The following is a 7,445-nucleotide window of genomic DNA, read 5'->3' as shown; positions in this document are numbered from 1 at the left end:
CATTTAATGAATTTGAATAACTTAAAATTATTAACATGATGATTCAGTTGAGGAATTATACTTAACCTACCTCAAGCAAGTGTATTATACTTGTGCAGACGGACGGGAAAAATGTTTAAAATATACGCAGATTTTATCTCTATGCATCGATGTATCAGTAATTTCGAGTAGTGAATGATTCCAAGTAGTGCAAATTTCGAGGTGAGGGAAATTTGACTAGTACTGGTAGCAGAATTTTTGATTACGTTGCCGACATCTTTGTGCTGCCAAAAACCAAAAGGTAATTACAGTCCAGCCTTCGGTTCGGAAATAATGTTGCAGTGTCATGTACAGTTCAACATCAGCCATGGTCATAAAGCTATAACATATATCCAAAACTCTTCTGTTTTATACCATGTTTATTGTGTACAATATCAGCACAAACTTTTTAATGGCTCAAGAAAATTGATTTATTTTTGTCCAAAGTAAATTTTATCCGAATTGAGTTGACACGTAATTATTATCACCATTCAGCACCACAAAATTTCCTTCCTGCACTTGATTCTTACATAATTGCAACTCCTTAATTTGTCCTAGTAGTATTTCATAGTTGCAGCCCTAGCTCTGCAGACGACACAAGTACAAGTATCTTATAGACTTTACAAATACCAAAAAAGTCCCACCTAGCTAGACACAATATATTTAGTACTACAAGTTAAAAGTCAAAGAATTTGCTTTGATTATCTAGTACTTCATACATTAGTTCATGATTATACTTTGATTAATTAGCTCTTCTCTTCACTGAAATCCCCATCTCCATATAAGTGTGCACACTTGCATCTTTTTGTATCTGAAAAAGAGAGAAGCACAAGCACTTTTGAGCTTGACCAGTCTTCTGTTTTTTCCATTAACTGCTGATAAGAATTAGTGTTATCTTATTTACCCGCCTCACGTTCCGTAAAAGAAGCGAGAGAGATAAATTGAAAAATTATTATAACGAGGAGTTTGGGAAGACTAGTGTTGAAAAGAATAAATTTTATATATTACCTAGATTTGAGAAAGAACAAGATTCACCATTGATAACGAGAATATAAAGAAGTTTGTGTAAGTTGTTGATCAAAGCAGGGTAATGTCACATCTGCGTGTGAAGTGCACGAAAACAATATATACAATGATATGTCACATGTATTGTCAACAATTATATACTACATATGCATGTATATATCTATCTGCCTCAATAACATTCCCCAAGTCTTCCAAACACTGGGATCATACCGAATACATATATTTCAAATAATTAGAAATAAAGTGTATAATTATAACATCGCAGTTTCACATCGGACATGATAGAACCGGATTAGTTCTAATTATATCAACAAACTCTGGTTTTTGAAAAAATAAATTTCGAGTTTGTATATTAAAATTTATTTCAGCACCCCTCAAAACTTGATTTGTGAAGCTGGAGAATATAATGCGGACAAAATGAGTATTATTGTCATTTATCAGAAAATAACACAGTCATTTCTGAACATACAAATTATTTTTGTTTCTTATTAATTTCCTGAGGTGCATCCGTGCATGGGTGATTAATTATTTCTTACTCTTTTCATTGACGGGTCTAAACCTGGTCCAATATATAGTCATAGACAGTAGCTGAGGGGAGAGAGATTCAGAGAGAGGGAGAGAGAGATTTGATGAGATATGGATAGCTCAGAGTTGTTCCATTTCTAGCCTTTTACCTTGGAACAAGTGAATAAGAAGACCTTGGAAAATTTTGTCAAAATTTCACTGTAACTGCACGGATCCATACTAGCCTAGTACAGAAACACTGAATCGAATTGAATTGCCTTGAATCTCAATGCAGGATCTTCTGTCTTTTCAATCAAATGCCAATCCTTATATCATTATGGTAATAAAACTTGGTACACTAAATAAATCTTATTTTTACATGTTTCGTTTTAGCACAAGAATATTCTTACCGCTAGCTAGCTGGTTTTTATATCGATTAAAACTTTATTTTCGTCACAAAAAAGAAATTCAATTCGGAAACTTTATTAATTAATATGAGCTACTTGATGTATCTCATATTCTCATTACGAGAGAATTAATTTGATCGTTTTGTGTTGATCACTTGATCTAAACGTACAGAAAAAAAAAGTGATGCATTTTAGTTAAATATCAAATTGTATTTAGCAATCCTGATTCCGACATGGGAAGGGTCTGGTTACCAAAATGTAACGACGACCTAGTGGCTCTCCTATGGGGATGGGGTGGTAGCAGCATGAGTATTAAATTTGAAGCCCGTGTGTCTGTGAGAGAAGCAGGGAGAGAGCGGAATGTAGATGTGTTTTCGGATGTGCAGTAGCCAATTTATGGCCACTGTTTATGGAAAACGACAATACTCCTGGCCTGCCTCAGCAATTAGTACGTCAAAATACATATACATTGTTTTCTTATTAAATGGAGATGCAGACATGCACTATAATCACAAACACATTCAACTTACTCTCAACCAACCTCAGTGTGGTAAATTGTACAAGGGGTTTATATACGCATATCTATACTATACTATTAAAGCCAAAATATTAAAAAGTTTGGTCGGTCGATACGCGGGCTTTTAAGACTTTTATAATTAGCGGGCTTCAAACAAAATTAGTGGACTTCAAACAAAATATAAACAAATCAAAACATAAAACAAATATACAATCGCTTTTATACTATATATACTATTGAAGCTGAAACATTAAAAGTTTGGTCGGTAACGCGGTCTTTTATACGAACTTTGATAATTAGCGGGTTACAAACAAAATATAAACAAATCAAAACATAAAACAAATATACAATCAAAACATAAAATAAATATAAAACCTATTTGACTACCAAAACTAAAGTCAAACCTTAAAAAATACTATACTATTAAAGCCGAAACATTAAAAATTCGATCGGTCGGTACACGGGCTTTTATACGGATTTTTATAATTAGCCGGCTTCAAACAAAATATAAACAAATCAAAATATAAAATAAATATAAGATCAAAACATAAAACAAATACATGACCTATTTGACTATACCAAAAACTAAAGTCAAACCTTAAAAAATATATACGCATCCATACTATATTATTAAAACCGAAACATTGAAAGTTTGGTCAGTCGAAACTTGGGCCAAAATACGGGCATATCTAAATACCAATTATTATTTTTAACTAAAATATGTTATCTTTTTTTATATTTTCTAACTAAAAAAACTCCATTATTTAAAATAACATCGTAAAACTTAGTAATTACCTTTTTAACTAAAACGCACTATCTTTTTTATATATTCTGACTAATAAAACAAATCTTCTACAATTAACACGGGCTACATATATCATAATTTTACTCTCACAATAATATTAGTTCACTTTACTATTAGAACCGAAACATTAAAAGTTTAATCGGTCGCTACTTGGGCCAAATTATGGCCTACTTATATAATCAATTATCTTTTTAACTAAATATATTATCTTTTTTTATATGTTCTAACTAAAAAAATGGGTTAATTATTAAGTTGGTCACTGAAGTGGGCTTAATGTATCAAGTTGGTCACTAAACTCAAAACGGTATCAAGATGATCACTGAAGTGGCCATAAATATCAAATAAGTACCTTGAAATATAAGTTCAAGCAGTAAAAATATTATTTATAAAGTTTTACACATTATTTTTAAATGTTACACTACCAACTAAAAGGTTATGATTTCTAGTATTTAAAATAATATATTTATATTTTATCAAGTTTATTTATTATTTATATTTTATTATATAATTATTTTCTTTGTTTTAATTAAAAATAAATAATAAATAAACTTGATAAAATCTAAATATATTATAATAAATATTAGAAGTCATAACCTTTTACTTGGTTTTAGTAACATTCAAAAATAATGTGTAAAATTTTATAAATAATATTTTTACTGCTTGAACTTATATTTCAAAATACTTGTTTGATATTTATGGCCACTTCAGTGACCATTTTGATACCGTTTTGAGTTCAGTGACCAATTTGATACATTAAGCCCACTTCAGTGACCAACTTGATAATTAACCCCTAAAAAAATTCAATTTTCTAATAATAATATTGGACAACATAGCAACGACTTTTTTTTAACTAAAATACATTATCTTTTTCAGAATCCTAACTTAAAAATCGATTTTTCAAAAATAACACATGCAACATTCATATAAAAATAATATTATATATCTATATTATTATACTATTAAAGTCGAAACATTGAAAGTTTGGTCAGTCGGTATTTGGGCCAAAATACGGGCCTATCTATATACAAATTATTCTTTTTAATTAAAATATGTTATCTTTTTTTATATTTTCTAACTAAAAAAACTCCATCATTTGAAATAACATCGAGAAACATAATAATTACCTTTTTAACTAAAACACATTATCTTTATTATATTTTCTAACTAAAAAATGGATCTTCTACTATTCACACTAGCTACATATATAAAAATATAATATTATTATATATAATTATTAATAAATAAGTTGTGATATTTTTCAACCAAAATACATTAACATTATTTTTAAATACACTAATGGATTCACTTTAAAAGTAATATTATAAATCTATAATATACTATAATACTGTTAAATCCGAAACATGAAAAGTTCATTTAGTCGGTAGGTCAGTCGAGTTCGGTGAGCCGGTTGGTATTCGACCCACGAACCTTCTTAATTTATAACATGTTGTAATATACTCCCTCTGTCCCCTTTTACATGTCCCCATTTGACTCTTGACCAGTCAAATTGACTAAACATTACAAATTATCTCTTCATTATTTTCGAAATCTGAAAGTTGCATATTAAAATACACTAAATATACTTTCTAATGATATAATTTTTATTATTTTTTGAATTATATGATATATGTAAAATTTCAGTCAAAATATAATCAATTTGACTGGTCAAAAGTCAAACGGGGACATGTAAAAGGGGATGAAGGGAGTATGTTTTATTATCTACTAAACCAAAACATTTACGTTAGTATGATGAGTCGGTATTTGGTTGGCGTGTCTTTTTTAACTTAATATGTTCCATACTATATTATTAATTATTAATAATGAAATATTAAAAGATTGATTAGTTGATTTATATATGATTTTATAGATCTCCTTAAATTATAATATGAAAAAAACCGTATTTTAACATTCTTAGTAAAATATATATGTTCGACCTAATTTTTAATCAGCCATTTGACGAAATTAACTATTAAAAATTTAACATCTGTCAAATAAAAAGTTTATTTAAGCATATTATTCTATCATAATTTTATTCTTACAATAATATTAGTTTAAGTTAAAATATATACGATAAAATAGCAAATATTATAACCGCCCGTGCATTGCACGGGTTATAAGCTAGTATATATATATAGGGATAGGATCAAATAAAAACTTTTTTAATCTACAAACTTACAAATTTTTTTTATTCTCCCATCGTGTTAATCTTTAGTTATACAAAGTATTCATATTGAAAATTCTTGAAAAAACATCACAATTCTTGAAAATAACGCATAAATAAATCGCGCATTCAACACATTTGTAACTGGGGTTCAGCATCGGGTGTAGAATACTAATTATCATTATGTTGAATATATCTATAAAGTTACTTAAACTATACCTTTAGGGTTTGGGTGGGGTTTAGAACATACATATTAGTTATATAATACGTTTAAATTAGTTCTTACATTCAAAAATAAGTTTATGTACTTCTTTAACACAATTTTAATCGATGTTCAACAAAATATTTAAAAAAAATGTTGAACTCAAATTATATATGTGTTGAACACAGAAAGTTTATATAGGCATATATATATTATATATAGGGATAAATTGTACAAGGGGTTTATATAAGCATATATATATATATATATGGATAAACTTTTTTAAGTTACAAACTTATAAATTTTTTTTTGAATTTTTTTTATTCTTTCATCGTGTTAATCCTAAGTTATAGAAAGCATTCATGTTGAAAATTCTTGAAAAAATATCACAATTTTTAAAAATAACACATAAATAAATCGTGCATTCAACACATTTGTAATTGGGGTTTAACATCGGGTGCAGAACACTAATTATCATTGTGTTCTCTATAAAGATACTTAAACTATATATCTCTAGTGTTTGAGTAGGGTCTAGAAACATAAATATTAGTTATATAATACGTTTAACTTAGTTCTTACATTGAAAAATTGGTTTATGTACTTCTCCAACACAATTTTAATCGATGTTCAACAAAATATGTTAAAAAAACGTTGAACTCAAATTATATATGTGTTGAACGCATAAAATTTGTTAGTTTGTAAGTTTGTACCAGAACCCACCCATATTTATATATATATGTTCAATAGAAGTTTACAATATACTTGCCCAAAGAAACACAAGCTGATTATGATTTTTATTTTTCTTAAATAAGTAGAAATTAATTCGAAATTGATCGAATATGATTATTTTGACAGAAACCGGAGCAATATTAAATTATTAATAGACATAAGTGTATAGACAGAATTTTCTGTATCGCAAAGAAGCAGGGGCATTATGAGGTGATGATAGAGTAGTAGTATTGTGTTAGGTTTGTCTGTCATGTAGACAAATAGGATGGGAATGACACATAAACCTCTAAAACAGTAGTGTATGGGAATGGCAGGCCACTATCAAACATCTAGGGCCTGCATCTTTAATTTAATGCCCTTGTCATCTTACCAACAATTTGGCTTTTATTTTCCGTTTACCCCCTCATTTTTTCTTTTTTCGAACAGTTCTTGGAAGCTACTGGGACCATTTAAGCTTAAGACCTCGTCTTGACTTGGTTTAAGAGTGGCCATTTCCGCCATACCATATTATTGGGACCATTTAAGCTTAAGACCTCGTCTTGACTTGGTTTAAGAGTGACCATTTCCGCCATACGACATTAAATAGGTTATCTGTCTCACTATTTATTAATAATATAAAATAATAACTTGTTTAGGTAATTTATTTTGAGTATTAACTCCAATAATAATTTCTATATTTGTTTCATTATTATTATTTTAATAATAAATTTGAGAGAAAATGAGGAAAAGGAAATAAAATACAAAGAAAGGACGGATATGAATTTTTTATTCGTAAATATTAAATAGGTAATGGATAAGAAATTTGAGAATCTGCTAGTGATTTGGTAACCACTAAGATAGTGTTGAAGTGCCCCTTTTTGATTCGTTACCCAAATATGAGTTTAGGAACTCGTTTAGGTAACCTATTGGACCTGCTATGCAAGTTAGTTTTTTTTTTTTTTGACCAAGCTATACAAGTTAGTTGAATAGTAAATACTAATCAACACATTGATATAACAAATTACTAATATACATAATTGTCTTCTCCAATCACAATGTGTAATAAATTTTTAGCTAACCTTACTTGATCTTCTATA

This window comes from Daucus carota, chromosome 6 (assembly GCF_001625215.2).
Source record: "Daucus carota subsp. sativus chromosome 6, DH1 v3.0, whole genome shotgun sequence".
Taxonomy (NCBI): Eukaryota; Viridiplantae; Streptophyta; class Magnoliopsida; order Apiales; family Apiaceae; genus Daucus; species Daucus carota.
The sequence above is the reverse complement of the archived record's forward strand: the minus strand, read 5'-3'. Positions refer to the sequence as shown.